Here is a 21,450-nt window from a genome sequence, read left to right as displayed (position 1 = left end):
AACGTTCTCAGGGGAGGGGATGGGATACAGAGTTCTGGTGGTGGGAATTGTGTGGAGTTGTACCCCTCTTATCCTATGGTTTAGTCTATGTTTCATTTTTCTAAGTAAAAAAATTTTTAAAAAATCTTGAAAAAAAAGAAGCAACAAGTCATCAGGAGACAGGAAATAGTCAAAATCAGAGCAGAAATAAATGAAATAGAAAAGAAGAAGACCATTAGGAAGATTAATGAAACCAAGAGCTGGTTCTTTGAAAGAATAAATAAAATAGATAAGCCACTAGCTACTCCCACCAAGAGAAAAAGAGAGGATGCTATGGTAAAATCACTCAAAAATGAAAGAGGAGATATTAGAACAGATGAGGTAGAGATTCAAAAGATTGTGCAAGAATATTATGGACACCTGTGTGGAACCAAATTTAACAACTTAGAAGAAATGGACACATTCCTAGAGTCATACCCACTAACAACCTTGACACAAGAAAAAGTAGATAAACTTAACAGGCCAATCACTAGCAAAGAAATTGAAACAGGGCTTGGCGGTAGCACAGTGGGTTAAGTGCACAGGGAGTGAAGCGCAAGGACCGACACAAGAAATTGAGACAGTAATCAAAAGCCTACCCAAGAACAAAAGCCCAGGTCCTGATAGCTATACTAATGAATTTTACAAAACATTCAAAGAAGAACGAACACCTATCCTCCTCAGACTCTTCCAGAAGATAGAAGAAGAAGGAACACTCCCAAATACATTCTATGAGGCCAGCATCACCCTGATCCCCAAAGCAGGAAAGGACCCCACCAAAAAAGAAAACTATAGACCTATCTCCCGATGAATATTGGTGCAAAGTTCCTCAACAAAATGTTGGCTAATCAAATACAACAATATATTAAGAGGATAATCCACCAAGATTAAGTGGGATTCATCCCTGCGAAACAGGGATGGTTTAATATCCATAAGTCAATAATCCACTATATCAACAAAAGGAAATATAAATATCACATGATTCTATCAATCAGTGCAGAAAAATCATTCAACATGGTACACCCATTAATGACAAAGGCCCTCGAGAAACTGGGAGTGGAAGGAAAATTCACACAAAGAAATGGAAGAATATCCCCTGTTCATGGATTGGGAGAATAAATATTATTAAAATGGCAATTTTGCCAGAAGCAATTTATAGATTCAATGCAATCCCTATTAAAATCCCAATGGTATATTTCAAGGAAATTGAACAGATTATTCAAATACCTGTGCGGGACTCTAAAAAACCATGAATAGCAAGAACACTCCTAAGGAAAAAGAAGAAAAATGGAGGCATCACAAGACCCGACTTTAGGCTATACTACAAAGCAGCAGTAATCAAAACAGTGAGGTACTGAGACAAAAATGGTCATATGGACCAATGGAATAGGATAGAGAGCCCAGAACTCAATCCATATGTATACAGATACCTTACATATGACAAAGGGGCCAAATCTACTCATTGGGGAAAAGAATGTCTCTTTAAGAACCAGATACAACACAACCCATATTTAAAATGGGAAAACTATAGTGGTTACTTGGTGGGCAGGGGGAGGGCACATATTTTTGGTGGTGGGGAAGAAGTGAAACTCTAATCTTATCACTAGTCCTATTAATAGCAATATGACATGTGGGAGGGATGGATAGATTTAATATCTCAAGTTCCCCAACTGCCTAGACTATAGCTCTAAGCACAAATTCTAGCTAGCTCTTGCTAATATTTATTTTAGATTTGCAAAGTGATCATACTTTGATAAGGGTATTAATTGTTTATGGATCTCTAAAAATATATCAGAATATTAAGCTCTGCAAACATCTAAATCAACTATAGCTTTAGGCCAGATAGGTCAAGACCTTTTGACCTTGTAAGTATTTAAAATACAAGGAAGTTCAGATACCACTAGAAGTGTTTAGATCATAGTGAAGTCAAGTATAATAACACAGACACTTAGCCCCCCAACTAACCTGGCTATAATAATTAATTTTTGATATTTTAACTTTCTCTAAATCTATAGGAAACCCTCTGTGTCCTCTTTAAGACTTGCATTTCTCCTAGTCCTGGTACCTTTAGGCTATGCCCATGGAAATACTGAATTTCGTTTTCTATGATTCCTTACCACCATACCAACCCTGTCAACTTTAACCAAATTGCTACTGGTGCTGCCAACTCGCATTATGCTGCTACTGAAATCCTACTGTGGACTTCAACCTGAGATACCAGCCTGAGAAGTCAACCTCACAACTCTTCAAATCTGGTGCTCCACTCTGAAACCATTCTCTCAGACAATATTCTCATCCAATATCAGGTCAGTTCTAAACTCAAACAAAATTATTATAGGTGTATGCCCCAGGAACATGCCTAAAATGGTTTCCCTAGCATTCCTTTACCCTAAAATCCCTAAACTCATCTCCTCTGATCCTACTTTCTGGTTCCTGTTCATTAACCATCTTGTCTCAACTTAGGTCACGCCACCTTCCAGATACCAGGATGCAGATGCTACTATGACTCCACCCCAATTTCCCTGGCAGATGATCTCACCAATGTGTCCTGGACCCTCACATCTCCAGTGTTCTGGTCTACAAGGGAAAGATAGAAAGAGGCTGGGGGTATGAATCAACCTGTCAACACGCATACTCAGTGGAGAAGCAGCTACAGAAGCCCGAACTCCTACTTTCTGCTCCCCATAAACAACCTTGATCCATACTCTCATTAGGGGAGAAGTGTTAGGATGAAGATAAGGGGACTCTGCCCTCCAGCTCTATCAGCACCCAGAGAGAGAGAGAAGGAAAAGGAGAGGGACATATGGAGGCAACTTTGGTGTCATGAGTGGTTCAGAGGGAAAGAGAGGATTGAATCAGGGAAAGAAGGGGTAACTTTGTATAAATGTGGGCAGATAGTTGTAGAGAAGATGGTCAGCCCATATCCACAACTTTAGGGGAACTGTGGTGGATTGCAGTGGGGAGAGTGAAGATTCAGAACTCTGGTGGTGGGAATGGTATGGATTCAAACCCCTGTTGACATGTAATTCTTTAATTTAAAAATATAAGAGAGAGAGAAAGAGAGAGAGAGAGAGAGAGAGTTTGAGGCCGAGAATGAGTTCACTTGAGAGGGCATGTACAGTGAACATTATATGGGTCTGAGTCTTGACACTTAATGGAAGTGCCATGGAACCAGGGGAAGTCTCAGAGGTGTGTTATGTCTCCCATTCTCTTTATACATTCTATGTTAAGTAAAAAAGAATGAAAAAGTTCCAGCATAGTGAAATGCACACGTATGAGACTCCAGCATTGCAAAACTAAAGCCAGAGTTCAACATCATTATTTGCTATAGATAATTTACCAAGATGAGTCCAAAAAATATTTCTATGGATTTAGAAACATTCTAAGGACAGTGTAGGTGGGTCAATAAACGGGAAATCCACAAAGAGGATTGACTAGAGATAGGACGTAAGACAGTGAAGTCATCCTGTTTCTCAAGCAAATGGAAAAGAGAAAAAAAATACTCTTGCTTCTCTATTAAGTACCAATTTGTGGTATATTAAGATAAATATTATTAACTTTAACTGGAACTATTCAAATAAGTCATATGATTTTGTTCAGCTGGTGAAGTTGCTAGACTTTATTCATTTTTTGAGAAGTTCAATAACTGAAATAAGAGAGGTAAGGAAAGTAAAGATATTAGAGGTAATGTAGTTTACTGTAATAGTACATTAAATCTTGAAAAGTGAATTAATGAGTCATTAAATCTAATAAGGAGAAACTAGGGGGGAAATGGTATGATTGATGTGCTTGACGAAATCTATAGGTGTCTTGACCTATAATAAAAAAGCTTACACTGAATTTAAAAAATAATAATAGTTTGGGGGCTGGGCAGTGGCATACAGGGTTAATCACGCATAACACCATGTTCAAGGACCAGGGTTCATTTCCCATCTTCTGGAGGGACACTTCATGAGTGGTGAAGCTAGTCTGCAGGTGTCTATCTTTTCTCTTTATCTCAATATCCCCTCCTCTGTCAACTTCTTTCTGTTCTGCCAAATCAAATATAAAGGGGAAAAAAGAAAAAAGTGTCCTCTGGGAACAGTGGATTCTTTGTGTCGATACCACACTAATAACACTGGTGGGAGCAACTAAATCCATACATACAATAAAATAATAGTTCTTCTCTTCTGGCTTAAGATGCATTTTCAGCACCCCACCCCAAGGTGATCCGTTTTCTTATTAATATATAATAATCACTCAAAGTTTATACTGATTATTGCATTCTTTAGTTTGAACAAATGGGTAATAGCATGCATTCATCATTACTGTATCATACATGCCACTTTCACTACCCTAATAGTTCTCTGTGCAGTACTGATTCACTCTCCCATCTGATTCCCTAGAAACCATTGCTGTTCTCACTGTATTCAGTGTTATCTGTTCTTACTGTATTCACAGTGTTATCTTTTCCAGCATTGCATATATTTGGAATCATATAGTATGTTGTCTTTTCAAGCTAGTTTCCTTCAAAGGTAGAAGAAATACTTCTGTACTAATAGTTTGTCTTGGGGCCAGGCAGTGGTTAATTACACATGGTGCAAAGACCAAGGACTGGTGTAAGGATCCCAGTTAGGGCCCCCTTCCCACTTGCACAAGGTCTCTTCACAAGCAGTAAAGCAAGTCTTCCAGGTGTCTTTCTCTTTCCCTTTCACTGTCTTCCCCTCTTTTCTCAATTTCTCTCTGTCTTATCCAACAACAACAGCAATAGCAACAATAATGATAACAACAAGGTCCACAAAATGGAAAAAATGGCCTCCAGGAGCAATGGATTTGTAGCGCAGGCACTGAGCCCCAGCAATAACCCTGGAGGCAAAAGGTAAAATAAATAACATATTTTGTCTTCATGGTAGTAGAAAAAAAACTTACCAATCATTTGAATTCCCCACCTCCATTCTAAAAATAATATATTTTGCTTGTTTTGGGACAGAGACAGAAATTTAAGGGGAGAGGAGACAGGGGTGCAGAAATTGAGAAAGATACCTGCAGCTCTGCTTCACCACTTGTGAAGCTTCTCCCCTGCCCTGCAGGAGGGGGCTGGGACTTTGAACTTAGATCCTTGAGAACTGTAACATATGCCCTCTGTCTGTCACCACCCCCCACCTCCTTTTTAAAAACCAAAATCTGTCTTGCTTTTGGACTTTGTTTATGCTAGGAAACTATTGCTATGAAGAAACCAATATTTTAAGTACTGCCTCTGCATCAAGAATATTGATAAGCACCTTCTCATATTTGATTTTTTATAATCCTCACAAGAAACCTTGTGATGTTGATATTATTTTGCCTATTTTTATATATCAGATAATTGTTATTTTATTTACTGGTGATTTAATTTCTCTTTAAACATCTAACCTGTTTTCTTCTCCCTCCATTTTCACTTAGCAAATGTTATTGCACATATTTGTAACTAGATGCCTAGAAAACAAAGTTGTTCATTTGCAAGTGTCCTTATATAATGGTGATGATAGTGTTTAAACTGCAGACTAAACAAATCTTGTTTCATATATTCATTCTATTGCTTACTTAGTAATGTGGTGTAATTGCCTAATTTCTCTTTGACAGAACTATTTCATTGGTGAAATGCAAGTATGAATATTTACCTCACAGTGATATTAGGATGATTAAAAAAGAGAATCTATGTTAAATGTTGAGCAGTAATGTATGACACAGCACATATGTAAATGATTGTTCCTAATGTTTTCATGCATATAGCAACATGAATATACATATTTATTGATATTTCAGATTTTTTCCCTAAAATATCTTTCTATTTGAATACCAAGAACATTTTGAAGAAAATTATATTTTGCTATAACTACTGCTTTTTCCAGTTACAATTTAAAACAACAAAACGCTGGAGTTTTACTTTTTTATTGCTTAGATGTCCAATGCACTTAGCATTGCTCAGACATATCCCAAAGAAAACAAAAATTCTTTAGCAAATGGAATAAACAAATCACTTCTTTTTAATACTTAATGGCTCAGTACTATTGAATACAGATAATTTAAACTTAGTTTTAATTTTCTGTCTAAAAATATCTCTGCCTCAGTTATACATTCATTTGTTCATTCTTTTTCTATGTATTTTATGTCATGAGACTAGAAAATTAAGACAAGTTTTAATAAATTATTCAGATATAAATTGCTGATGCATTTGGAGCATAAAAATGTGATTGATCAGATGCTGCCAGTTTTATAAGGGGTTTAGAAATTAAATAAATAGAATTTATAATTGGTGAATCACATAAAACTTAATTATCTGAATGAATTGAATATATTCATTTTTTTAAATTACCATCTGACATTAATGTTTTTAAATAATGTATTATCCTATGTGTTTGTCAAACTGGTGAAAATCTCTACCTAATATTTTATGTGCACTTTATCAGAAAATGTCTTAATATCTTTGTATTAAAGCTTCAAGATGAATACTTATCAAATTTACTTATCTACAGCCGTCTGCCATTTGTATTAGAATACTGATTTGTGTCGAGAAGACACAAATCAGAAAAGAATTCAAAGTAGGGATTATGACAGACACAGATAAGAGTCACACAGATTAGCCTGTATAAACCAGATTTGCAGTCCAGACCCAAAGAATGTCAGTCAGATGGAAAACTCCAGCTGTCAGTTTTTCAGCCTTCAATATCATGGCACTCCTGGGGCAATCCCAGGACAATTGTTTATCAAGGTAGTGATTTAAGAAACTTGTTAACATGAGGCCTTTCCAGTGGTAATCTTACTAGAGCTTTGTCATGCTGCCTTACCCTTGGCCAGGCCAGCATTTTTTTTCATGGCTTCCTCTTCCCTGTCATGTTTTCTTTCCTGTTCCTTCAGAAACAGCACTCCTTTGTGAATCTACATTGCTAATACTTCTCAGTTTCTGCCTCCCTAGAATGCACTCAGCTCAGGAACTAGGCTCAAATGTTTTGCAAACTAAGATATTATATTTGAAATCACTAGTGAGCTTTTATGTCTTCAAACAATATGCTTTAACACCTAATCTAAAAACTAAGTACAATTTTAATTCTCTCCTTCCCCACTCACTCCTGTATCTACAAGGCCTGGCCCTAAGTCTTTTGTGTGATTAGTGGATATACACACATATTATTAATTCCAATTGCAGATCTTTCTTTGCATATATGCTGATCACAGTAATTCAGTCTAGAACACACATCTGATAGAACCTGAATGATTAGACTAAAGTGTCAAATTTCCATTGATGTGTCTGTCTACTTTCCATATTAGAGTGCAAAACAAATCTCTGCTTGCTTCTCAATTGCTCATCACTCTTGCCAATATTCTGTGTTTTCTGTTACTTTAGTTACCTCAATAGGGTGTGCATTTGGGAAAAGAGCCAACTCTCATTAAATGACATAAAAAGATGTAATGTTTCTGTTTTGGAGTTCATTCTCCCCCTGTTCTTTCTAAGATAAGAAAAGTTTGATATTTCCACTGCAAATTATTATAGTATAAATCTTAGTGACCATAACAGAAAAAAGATGTAGTGCTTAATGGAACATTTATTTAGTTGCATATATGCATATTTCTATAGATGGAAGGGGCCTATAGCTCTATTTGCATTACAATTAGACTAAATACTTTAGACTAAATCTGGTTGGTAACATTATTGAGTGACTTGAGTGAGCAAGACTGCCTATGGGCCTGGAAACTTTCCAAGCCCCACACCTGTAAAAACAATGGAAGGTGATTTACATAAGACAAGCTAAACTGTGGGCCTGGGAAGTAGTGTTTCCAATCCTCCTACAAACCTAGGGAAACAACAGGTGATTCACATGTGAGAGGAGCCTTTGTGGAAAGCCCCAGGAGTTGGATGCTTATAAGAAAGAATAAAGAAGAAGAAAGAATACCCGTAGACTTGGAAATATACACTAACAAGAAAGAACTAAAAGGATCTGTACCTCTTTGGGCCTGGAGCTTCCAATCCCAATTTCACCAACTGAAAACAATACAGTCATTTGCATGGGGCATAGAATAAATTTGCCTGACTTGTAAGACTGCATGCAGGAGTGACCTGGAAGACCCTTAAAAGGGGGGGTAAAGAAGAGGTACTGGGTAGGGGGTGTACTCGGGTGAAAGCACACGTTAGCATGTGCAAGGACCCGGGTTTGAGTCCCTGCTCCCTACCTGCAGGAGGAACATTTCATGAGAGGTGAAGGAAGTCTGCAGATGTCTATCTTTCTCCTTCTCTATCTCTCCCTCTCTTCTCAATTTCTGTCTGTCCTATGTAAAAACAAAACAAACAAACAAACAAAAGGCCACTGGTAGTAGTGGATTTGTACTGCCATCACTGAGTCCCAGTGATAGCTCTATCTACTCACAAAGGAAAAGTATGATATATACTCTCTTCTGACAGCATCCTCATTACTGTCACCCCTTGATAATCTCTAGAAGAAATACTGAATACAATTAGCCAAAAGATATGCTGGCAAAAAATAAAATAAAATAAAATAAAATAAAATAAAATAAAATAAAAAGGGAGACTGGGTCATCCTACTCCTCCACTGGTCCTGAAATGAATGCATCCTAGAATGTTCCCTTCTCAGCTGTAACCATGGACTGTGAACTCAGCTTGACAGGGATTCAGAGGTTACACAGGCTCCTGTGCTAATTATGAATATAATTGGCTCTAGGTCAGCTGGATAGAGTAGTCAATGGCTTTTATATACCTTCTCAAGTTTGGGAGCTACTCTCTGCATTAATCCAGCTGCCTATCTCTATTTTAACTCTGGTACCATCTTCCCAATGTATTTCTTAAATGTTTTTTATTTATAAAAAGGAAACACTGACAAAACCATAGGATAAGAGGGGTATAACCCACACAATAACCACCATCAGAACTCCCTATCCCCTCCCCTCCCCTGATAGCTTTCCTATTCTTTATCCCTCTGGGAGTATAGACCCAGGGTCATTGTGGGGTGCAGAAGATGGAAGGTCTGTCTTCTATAATTGCTTCCCCACTGAACATGGGAGTTGACAGGTGGATCCATACTCACAGCCTGTCTCTTTCTCTTTCCCTAGTGGGGAGGGGCTCTGGGAGAGTGGGGCTCCAGGACACATTGGTGGTGTTGTTTGTGCAGGAAAGTCTGGTTGGCATCATGCTAGCATCTGGAACCTGGTGGCTGAAAAGAGAGTTCACATATAAAGCCAAACAAGTTGTTGACTAATCATGAACCTAAAGGCTGGAATAGTGCAGATGAAGAGTTGGGGGGGGGGTCTCCATTTTGTAGATAGTTAGTAGTCCTATTTTAGTTATACTCCAAAGGGCCAGTGACTATACTAGTTTTTTTTTTCCCCTGAGCCTGACATCTGATATGCAGGTGGATCCAAGTTATTGTTTGGGGAGATGATGTTATGTCTGGAAAAGGACCAGAAAGCTGGATCATGGAAGAGAGTAGCTCCCAAATATGGGAAAAGTGTATAAATACTGTTGACTGTAATATTTTTAGTCCACCTGCATGCTAGTTAGCTATCAAACTTAGGCAAAAAGTACAAAAGTCATGGCCCCCTAAGAACATACCTAAAATAGACTCTCTAGCTTCTTCTCACCATAAGATCCCTATAGACATATTCTGATTAAAGTACAAATACATCCAGATGAAATGTCCCTTTTTCTTTTTCTTCAAAAGTCACTGGTTAAAGAAGACTGACTAGTACTGTGAAAATGATCCTACAGTGTCCTTTCAGAATAGAAATTCTATTGCTCAACTAGGGTAAAATCTTATAAGTGTTATCTACATAAAACTAAAAGTTAAAAAGACCTACTTATGTCTTGATTATATATATATTTACATATATATGTATATATTCTGCTAATATCATCATCCTACTATTATTTAATTTGTGTATACACGAATATCAGCCTATATCATTTATCACTCACTGGGCTGTTAGAGTGTAAGATTTTCACTTTAAGAATTTTATGGTGAGGGAGATAGTAAATGGTTATGCAAAAAGACTTTCAGGCCTGAGGCTTCAAAGCCCACTTCAATCCCTAGCACTACTATATGCCAGAGCTGAGCAGTGCCCTGGTTAAATATACACACACAGACACACACACACACAGACACACACACACCTTTACGTTACTTGATTTTATAGGCTAGAATAAGGACAGACTATATTTTGATAGATAAATGAGTGAATACATTAATGGCTAAAATATATAGTATAATAAGGCATTGGTTTTTTTTGTGTGTGTGTATGTGTGTGTGTTTTCCCCTCTAGAATTATGGCTGGGGCTCTGTTCTAGCACTATGAGTTCACTGCTTCTGGTGGTAATCTTCCCCCATTTTATTTTATAGGATAGAGAGAAATTAAAAGAGGAGTGAGAAATAGGGAGGGAGAGAGAAAGATAGACACCTGCAAACTTGCTTCACCACTTGTGAAGCATTCCCCTGCAGGTGGGGTGCGGGGGCTCGAACCTGGATCCTTGCACAAGTCCTTGCTTTTTGCACTTAACCAGGTGTGCCACTGGCAGGTCCCCTTAAAATAGTTTTATTAAATTATATTTCAAAGTATTTAAGTTGAATTAAAAAGAGCTGAATTTTCAACTATAGTCAGTGAGAAATCAAGCATCGGTAACGAACTCAAAGGAGTCTCTGGCAGTTATGCAAAATGGCAGCTGACAGAGCATATCCTGTTAGCCCACTCACATGAGAAAGTTTAAAGGATTCCTGTGTGTGCTACATTTCTATCCCTTAGGTATGTTGTATTAAGTTTCATTGGCAATTAAGGATGGAATTTCAAAGGTTCTGCGAAGTCTATGCTGCCAGAACACTCATGAATGTAGATCTTCTTCAAGTAAATATATATCTGAGATATGTATGGATGCTGTTCAATACAATGTTCTTATAAATAGATCATTTTATCAATTCATTCATTTACAAATTAATCATCATTTTATAAGATGAATGAATAAAATGTGAATTCTGGTGGAGAATAATAAATTCTTAATTTTTATATATTAATTTAATTTAAACAGAAAAAAGTAAAGAAAACCATATATATTTGAAAATGTTCTGTTATCACATTACTCAAAACTACAAAAAAAGAATTAAGATTGGGTTAATGTCAATCTTTTATGGTCTGGTAATGAGGTAATAACTCTGCTTGTATAAATATGAATGTAATGACTTCTATCTCATAATGTCAAAGTGTTCTCTTGTCCATTTTCTCATTTAACTTTAGCACCCCTTCCCATCCCTTAGTTTGAAAATCAACTGAACTTACTGCTGAAAATATTATCTGTTTCTTCTAGATTTCTTGAAATAGAAGAGATAAAACCAGGCAAAAATCTTTATTTTAAGTATCCTTCATTTGTTAATTATTGAATAGAGTCAGAGATAAATTGAGATGGGAGGAGGAGTAGAGAGGGAAAGAGACAGACACCTGCAGCTCTTCTTCAACACTCATGAAGCAGCCCCCTTCCCCTGTCTCACTGTGATGTGTGTGCTTAGCCAAGTGTGCCACCTCCTGCCCCCAACAAGCAAATCTTTATAAGCTGTTTTAAATATGACTCTGAATTATGGCTATCATTATCATCACAAGGCCTAAAATAATAGTCCTAAAGTTCAAGTGCCATGTACAGAGGATTACAAATAGTTTTCAGGAAAATCATGAACTACTTTATTAAAACTGTAACTTTTAACTGGCCACAAGCTAAAATTTAAAAAATAATAATAATAATTTTATGTGGCCTGTCATTACATGTGCTCTAGTTCTTTTCCTCCTCCTGTTGCTCTCACTCTCCTATCTCTCTCACAAATAAATATAAACATCTTTTTTTTAAAAAAAGTACTAGTGGGAGTTGGGCAGTAGCGCAGCAAGTTAAGTGCAGGTGGCAAAGCGCAAGCCCCTGGCTCCCCACCTGTAGGGGACTCACTTCACAAGCGGTGAAGCAGGTCTGCAAGTGTCTCTCTTTCTCTCCCCCTCTCTGTCTTCCCCTCCTCTCTCCATTTCTCTCTGTCCTATCCAACAACAACAACATCAATAACAACAAGAATAATAACTACAACAATAAGACAAGAGCAACAAAAGGGAATAAAGTAAATATTAAAGATAAATAAATAAATGTAGTGCATCTATTTAAAAAGTACTACTAATTTTACAGATGATATTGTTAGTTGAGATTTACAAAATAATCAGGGTTTTTGTCACTAATTACTTTATCTAGGAAATCACTTTTTTTCTCCTGAATTAATACCACATTTCCCAACTTGGTACCAGGTAATTCATCTCTATTCTTATTTCTATAGCCTTCAGCAAGTAACCAGTCATTCTTTTATAATGAAAGTTACAAGAAATTTATGTAGAACTTTTTTTAAGTCAATAAGATGTTTAAGAATTATTTAGTGCAATTAAGAACTAAAGGCCTCTGTCTTTGTGATCTAACCATTTACGTATCTTCATTTTCCTTTAATAGGCTAACCAGGACTTTAAGAAACAACTTTTTTTGTTTTATCTACTAGAGCACTGCTCAACTCTGGCTACTGGTGGTGCTAAGGTCTAACCTGAAACCTCTTACATACAAATTCTAGGTGTTACTGCTATGATACCTCCTTGGCCTAGATACAGGACTTAAAATAAAATATTAGTGGTTTCATAATGATTAATAAAGTTAACAAAATAACAGATTAACAAGATGATAGGAGTACAGTTCCATACAGTTCCCATCACCAGAATTCTGTGTCCCATCCCCTCCATTGGAATCCTCCCTATTCTTTATTCCTCTCGGAGTAAGGACCAAAATTCTTTATGGGGTACAGAAGGTGGAAGGTCTGGCTTCTGTAATTGCTTCTCCGCTGGACGTGGACTTTAGCAGGTTAATCCATACCCCAGCCTGTTTCTATCCTAGTGGGGGTAGGGTTCTGGAGAGGTGAGGTGAGGTTCCAAGACACTGGTGAGGTTGTCTGCCCAGTGAAGTCAGGATGGAATCCTAGTAGCATCTGCAAATTAGTGGCTGAAAGGCAATAAAATATAAAGCAGAATAAATTATTTAATAAACAGGAACCCAAAGGTAGTAAGAGAGCAGATGAAATTAGGGGTCTTCATGTGGGAAGAAGCTAGGAAGTCTATTTTAGGCAAAAATTAATAAAGTCATGGGGAATTCAGGACTTTTGAACTTGTTCATCCTTCTGTCTGGATCTGACTTTCTCTGAAGTTCAGAGATTTTTCTTAAATACACTATATTCACATCTTTGCTCAAAATCCACCTCTATGAAAACCTCCTTTGTTCTTGTCTCCCATGGAAATATTTTTGCCTAATTAACAATAAAGAGGTTATTAATTAATTATCACTACATATGATTTATTTAGTGGAATATTCCATTGACACAAAGTTTATTCCAAAGTTGGTCACTAACCATGACAATCATCCATACCAACTAACATGAATTTTCTTGCTGGTTGGTATCTGAAAAAGAAAACTTGCTTAAATTAATATTATCTATTTGCTTAAGCTTACTAAGCCATTAACATGGACATAATAATTTTGTGCAAAGCAGGTGGGAGAACAGGCTTGTTACCAGAAGTAGTGTTTTAGGGAATACCATAAAAAAGATTTAGGGGTGGAAGTATACTAGAAATTTGGTACTCTTAATCATTCTCAAAAGGAGGTGTAATATTCACTGCATAGGAGGATGAGTAGATTTTTTTGACAAATTGGAAAAATGTGTGTGTGTGTGTGTGTGTTGAATTTACTGAAGAATAAGAACAAATAATTTTAAAAAATTGTTGAAAGAAAGAGAATTCCTTGGTAATAAGAGGTCAATACTTGGTGAGAGATAATTGATATAATCGGATTGAAAAAAGATAAATCGCTAAATAAAATGTCAAGCAACTTGGCAATTGATTGCATAGGATGGAACTTTCGACCTTAGATTTTAAGGTTAAATTAAAAAGTATACTGTCCTTTACATCAAATATATATATATATATATATATATATATATATATAATTTAGTTTTCCTTCTCAGAAAGTCACAATGAACTACTTCGCTTTATAGTATAGCTACTTTACCCTTCAGGTATGTCCCAGTGTTAAGTTTACTCTCTAGCATTGTTATAAGGTCAGAGAAAGAATCTAAAACTAACGTCTAAACTCTAAAGAGAATGCCAACTGCTAAAGACTGTTCCTATCTGCTGAGATAAGAGGCAAGGGAGGGGACATGGAAACTGAAGAATAAAAAGACTGTGGCTGAGAGCAAGCAGTAAATAAGAAGCTGTTGTTTGAAGAGAAGGACTAGATAGAAACATTGAAGAGATGATGAGGTCATGACACAATCAGCAGAGAGCAATTTAGTCTCTAAATTGAGTGAAACTACCAGGTTAATAACTCCTGCACACTCTGGGTATTTACAGTCCAGCTTCAAGACTTTGGGAAAATGGAATTCTTTTTCTTCCAGAGTTTGAATAAAAGGTGCTACTTGTGAGAATCAAGATACTTTCTAAAGCTTAGACACAAATTAGTTATCAGAATTATCAACTTTTGTTAAAGATAATAACTATTGAAAAGAACAAAGTAGTTTAACCTTTTGGAAGAAACAAGCAGTTTTGGAAGTGAAAATCAAATATCTTGTGAGAAAGAAAATCACACCATAGATTTTTGGACCCATAGTACAAAAGGGAAAATGGTATAATCAACAGCAAGAAAAAGTAAAGCATAATAAAATGTTTCTACAAAATATCCAGAACTGCATACTTAGTTAAATAGAAAATTCAAGAAGGCAAAAGTCATAGAATTGCTAAGAATAAAATTTGGAAAATCTGCATGAAATATGGGAATATTAGATCAGTGTTCCAGTTGAATTCATACATGCCAAAATGCTAATATGTGTGCACATATTGTCTAGTATTTGGAGTGGAAATTCTGTTGTTGGAATTACATTCCAATTTTAATATTTTTTTCCACTATTGTGCCCTTGTAGAACCATGTTACTGAAGTGTGTAGCAGGATGTCAGTTTTATCTCATGTTCACGAGACTGCTGATTATAAAATCCTTGGAAGAGATGACAGGAATTAAAACTCTTTATATGAAATTTTGTACCTTGGTGAATCTTTATACTCAATAATATAACTTGTTCTTTTAGTCCCAAAATAGCCTATGGAATTTATTTTAATTTATTATTAAAATAAATTTGATTTACTTACTGGCATATATTTTATACTTCCTTTAAGTTAATAATTTATACTAAATATTTATATTAAATTATAGAAACAGAGAAACTACTTCAACTCTTTGCACAGCAAACCATACCTGATGAAAAGTAAAAATAACAATGGTCAAGAAAACAAATGGAAATTTCAAGAAATTATGAAAATATTTGGTATCAATTAACCAATGTAGAAACTTTAGATGTATGTATGTGTGTACACACGTGTGCATATTAAATGTATGTTTGTCCTTGCTCTATTATCAGTGGTTATATAATAGGTAGGACTGTTTTCTGGTGATGATTTTATCACATTCATAGCAACTGAGAACATAATGAAAAATAAAAACAGAACACATGGAAAGAAAATACCTTTTTTTGTATTAGTGATTTAATATTGATTTACAAAATTATAAGGTAACAGTGGGGTAATTCCACAATGTTCCCACCACCAGAGTTCTGTGTCCCCAATAGTTTTCCCGAGGTCACAGATATGGGTTGACTATTATATGCATATATATATATATATATGTGTGTGTGTGTGTGTGTGTGTGTGTGTGTGTGTGTGTGTGTATTCATTTTTTCCTTTCAAAGTCACACCTACACATTTTACTTTTGAATGTCCTCCCTTTTTTCTTCTCTCTTTGGTTCCAGATGGAATTGGAGTTCAGAACCCTCTGGCCATCTTCCCCTAACCTTTGTCCAGCTGTGGGAGTATGGACCAAAATTCTTTATGGGGTGCAGAATAAAGGAGTTCTGGCCTCTGTAATTGCTTCTTTGCTGGACATGGGCATTGGAAGGCTGATCCATACCCCTAGCCTGTTCCTATCTTTCCCTAATGGGGTAGGGCTCTGGAGGGGTGAGTTCCTGGGACACATTGGTGAGGTTATGTGCACAGGGAAATCAGGATGGAATTATAGTAGGTTTTTTTTTTATTGTTTGTTTGTTTTTGTCTCCAGGTTATCACTGCTGACGCTATAAATCCACTGCTCCTGGTGGCTATTTTTTTTTTTCCATTTTATTGGGTAGGACAGAAAGAAATTGAAAGAGGAAGGGGAGATAGAGAGGGAGAGAGAAAGACAGTGGTGAAGCAGATCTGCAGTTGTCTATCTTTGGTCCTGCTTTATTATGTTCCCCCTGTTGGTGAGGAGCAGGAGCTCAAACTTGGTCCTTGCACAGGTTCTCGTGCTCAAAATTATGTGTACTTAACTAGGTGTGCCACCGACCAGTCCTCAAATCATAGTACTATCTGCAACTCAGTAGTTGAAAGGCAGTTAAGATATGAAGCAGGGAAAAATGTTTAATAAACAGGAATCAAAAAGTAGGATTAGAACAGATGAGAATAAGGATTTTAGGGTGAAAAGAAGCTAGGAAGTAAGTAATACTCCTAAGGGGTCCATGACTTTAGTAATTTTTTCTTGAACTTGAGAGCTGAAATGGTGGACTAAAAAATATTGTACAAGAAGATGGTGTCAGAGTTGAAAATAGGGCTAGAAAGCTGGATTAGGGCAGAGAGTAGTTAACTTGAAGAAGTTACATAAATAAAATTAGCTGTTTATGCCATTGATCTGACCCAGGGTCCATACATATTCATACTTACACAGAAGCCTATGTAATTTGAGTTCCTGGCAGTCTGAGTTTCTAGTCCATGGTCACAGCTGGGGACATTCTAATACCTAAGAACTTCATGATTTATCTCGTTGACTCACTTCCATGACATGTACCTATGTCTTACATGAAGCTTGGCTCTTTTCAAACATTTAGGAATGCAGACCTCTCCCAGAACCAGAATATCTCAGCCATTAGGAATACCAGGGAATATTAAAATGTCTTCCTTTCAGCTTCATTTGAGAAGGCAGTAGTACCTTCCTTGACTGCACTTTTCTTAGGATATTTAACACCTGGACTGTTCTCTCCATTTCCTAGGATTCTATTAGTACTGAAAGCACTAGGGATAATATGATCCTCATGATCTCTCTCTCTCTCTCTCTCTCTCTCTCTCTCTGTCTCTCTCCCTTCTTCCTTCCTTCCTTCCTTCCTTCCTTCCTTCCTTCTTTCCTTTCTTCTTTTCTTTCTGTCCAAAGAAGTTAAAGATAGAATGAAAGCATGACCTCAACACTGAAACTTCCTTCAAAGCAGTGGGAGTCAGGCTCAAACTGGGGTCACTTACACAGCAAAGCAGCTCTCTAGCCAAGCAAACTATTTCACCAGCCTGGTTCAGTTTTTTTCTGGCATTACCTAGCTGGAACCTGTGGGATTAGGATTGGGGGATTTTCTCTTACTTTATTTCCCTCATATTTATTTTAATAATCTGTACAATTTGGAAAGTTTCTTACTCTTTTAGTTTATTCCTACAAAAATGAGGGATAATACTTTTCTCATAGATATTGCAGAAGAACAAGTAGAGAATATATTTGAAACTGTGCCTAGTGGGTTAGATATCTTCATTATCACAGTTATGGTATTCAATATTATCATGGACTTTATTTATGATAACCACAAGAGACTTCTGTTTCTGCTCTTGTAACTAACATTAGAACAATACTTTTATCAAGACCTACCTTCGTATCTCAATGCAAAAAGTAATCTGACTACTCTACCATCCTTTGCAAATCGGTCTTTATTAATGTTTTACTTCATTCATACTCATTCAATAACACCTAGTAAACAGCATACTTGTGTTCAAAAATTAAATTAAAACATATTCTGGAAAGCAGAAGAAAAGCAAACCCTGTTTTCACTTTCTGAAGTAGTAGCTAACTTCTTAACTCTTTTTCTCAAAGACTGTCTCAGTATGGTCACTCTACATTCAACAGCTTTCCGTGTGACATTGTTATTACTTCTAAACCCTTTATAAGATGCTCTAAAGTTAAAATATAAACTTTATTTGTAAAATTATTATTTATTAGTGAGAGAGAGAAGAAGAAGAAGGAGGAAGAGGAGGAGGAGGAGGAGGAGGAGGAGAAATTCACTCTGGCATACGAGATATCAGGAATTGAACTCTGGACCTGATATTTTAAGTCAGATATTCAAGAGTCTGTATCACCTCCTCATTGCATAAATATAAACTTTCAAAGGTTAGATATGCAGCCAGGGTGGTGGTCCAGTAATAGAGTATAGGACTTTCTCTGATTTCAATTCTTACTGTTTTTTTTAATTGGTGAGGATTAATATTTTTAATGCAGTCATTGACATGTACATATAGTTTCTTTATATACCAGGTCCCCAATGTTTTTATCCCTCTCCTCTCCACCTCTTTCCTCAGAGTCCTTTGCTTTGGTGCAGCTCACCATGTGGACAGTCCATGTTTCACTTTGTGCTCTCCCTCCCCACCCCTACTTTATTAAGTTCTGCTAGTAAGTGAGATCATTTGATCCTTCTCTTTTTGGCTTATCTCATTCAACATGATGTTCTCAAGTTTCATCCAAGAGGATGCAAAGGAGACAAATTCATTGTTTTTAACAGCTGAGTAGTATTTTATTGTTTCCATACACTACAATAATTTTATCCACTCATCTCTTGTTGGACATCTGGGATGCTTCCAGGTTCTGGCAATTATAAATTGTGCTACTATGAACATAGGTATACATAGATCTTTTCTGATAGGTGTTTCTGTTTTCTGGGTAAATCTCCAGGAAAGGAATTTCTAGGTAGTAGGCTAGATCCAGTCCTTGTGTCCTAATAAGTCTCCAAATTGATTTCAACAATGGTTGGACCATTTTGCTCTACTACATAATTATTCCTTTTCACATTCTCTCGAATATTTGCATTTCTACCTTCTGATGAATGACATTCTCACAGGTATCTCATTGTCATTTTTATTTGTATTTCTTTAATGATTATTATCACCTCCTTATATATCTATTGGCCCTCTAGATATCTTCCTCAGTGAAATGTCTGTCCATGTCCTGGCCCCATTTAATAATGAGGTTGCTTGGAAATTAGATGAATTGTGAGTTGGTGCCAAGTCTTCCACTTAGCAAGAGACAGAGCCAGATTTAAATTATGATACTGAATATCACTTGAAAATTAGAAGCTTGTTAATTGAAAATTTAAGGTACTGCTACAAGAAGTATCATTGATTCCTTTATTGAAAGAGACTGATCATAGAAGAAAACTAAGTAAGAAAGAAAGAAAGAAAGAAAGAAAGAAAGAAAGAAAGAAAGAAAGAAAGAAAGAAAAGAGAGGAGAGGAGAGGAAAGGGAAAGAAAGTATGGGACAGGAAAATAAAAGAAAGGAAAGGGAAATTAAGGGAAGGGAAAGGAAGGGAAGGGAAGGGGAGGGAAGGGAAGAGAGGAGAGGAGAGGAGAGGAGAGGAGAGGAGAGGAGAGGAGAGGAGAGGAGAGGAGAGGAGAGGAGAGGAGAGGAGAGGAGAGGAAAGGAGAGGAAAGAGGCTGGAGTGATAACACAGTACTTCCAGGTTCACACACCAGTACCAGAAGAAGTCAGGCTTAGCAGAGCCCAGGTAAACAAACAAACAAAAATATAAATAAAGATTCCTAGTAGAGGCATATTTTGAGGTTAAACTATCTACTCTATGAAAAGTAAACAGATTAGGTGGCAGTACAGAATGAGTACTAAACAAATTTGCTGTCCAATATTATTATCATATAAATGAGAAGTGAGTTCGTTTTTATTTTTCAGTTGGTAAAAGAGGCATGTCAAAACTCTCCTGGCAAATCAAAATTTATAAGGCTAAACTAGAGAAGACAAAAATATCAATATGATTATATTACATCCTATTTCATATCTACTAAGGGTTTCTAGTAACCTGTATGATAAAGATCAGAATTCTTCAGATGCTTTATAAACTTTCTGATATATAAACCATGACTTTATTTCTAAATACATTTCTGACCTTTTTGTTGCTTAGCTAAACTTATTTCAGCCCTGAGAAGATTCATATTGTCATGCATTTAAGCCTTTAAAGCATGTTGCAAGCTTTGAAATAGAGGACAAATTGGAAAGTTTTAACTTGGATTAACAGTAACCATCAAGTACTTCCTTATGGGAAGCAGTTAGTGGAATCTGGGTAAAATTCTTTTGTTCTGTTAGTTATATAAATACATAAAGTCACTTCATTAAAAAATAACATATATAAGTTGAGGAAATAGCATAAAGCACAAATTTTCATGTCTGAACTGAGCAGTACTCTAGTTATTCTCTCTATCATTCTCTTTGTATCTGTCTCATTTAAAAAGTAATAAATAAAATAAAAGTAATACAGAATATAGAGTAGACAAATCAAATCATTATTAGTAGCACCTCAAGATACAATAGAACACCATCACATAGTGCTTTAGTGCTGGGCTAGCATTGCAGGTGGGAGAGAGGACCCAGGGACTCCTGGCAGCATGGTAATACAATTCTTTATTGATGCGGGAGCCCCAGAGTCAATCGTGAACACAGTGGGTTAGGCTACATGGCGCCACATCGCAATGGCCACCTCCTGCTCTGCATGCCAGCCCTTCTCCAGGTAGGAACGTGGGAGAGAAAAGAGCAAAACTAGGAACAGATGTGGGTTTTATGGGATAATACCAGAAGTTACAAGTCGGAAACAGAAATGGCTAGGAAATGGGGTGGAGAGAGGCAAAAGGCATGCTGGGAAGGTGGAAGCATCCTTAGCAACTGTTATGATGGTTTTAATTACAATGGCAGGAATTAGCAATACCCTAAGGGGACAACGTGTTGGGGAGACCTTTAGTCATTTCTGAGACAAAACAGAAGATTGGTATGTAAATAATAATACTTGCATGTAAATATGGTGGTTTGTGGGCCCTGCCAGTGTTCAACCACATCTGCACAATTTCCCAACATTTTAGAACTCTGTCAACAATAAATTTTTAGTTGTTTCATGCAAACTAGCAGGTACAAAGTGGCTATACAAGGAACTTGGATTAATGTCCACAACAGCCATTAGCAAAGTCATTTATTAGGTTTATGTTTACCCATTTATTGTCAACTCTAATTATTTGTTTGAACTGACAGCCTGTTATTGTCAGTCAACATTGCAGGAAGCAAAGGAAAATATGCTTGTATTTTTCAAGAATAGACTGCAGACTTTTGCCAAGCTGAGCTCTAGTCTGACTTACTATTTTAATAACAAGGTTGCTAAGGAAAGGGTTTTGTTTTGCCACAGATATAGAAATCTCATTAGTGAATTTGCTAATTAGTCTTTGGCTTAAATAGGTAAACATATTAAAAAGAAAGGACAGACTA

Source organism: Erinaceus europaeus, chromosome 3 (genome assembly GCF_950295315.1).
Source record: "Erinaceus europaeus chromosome 3, mEriEur2.1, whole genome shotgun sequence".
Classification (NCBI taxonomy): Eukaryota; Metazoa; Chordata; class Mammalia; order Eulipotyphla; family Erinaceidae; genus Erinaceus; species Erinaceus europaeus.
This window is presented reverse-complemented; position numbering follows the sequence as displayed.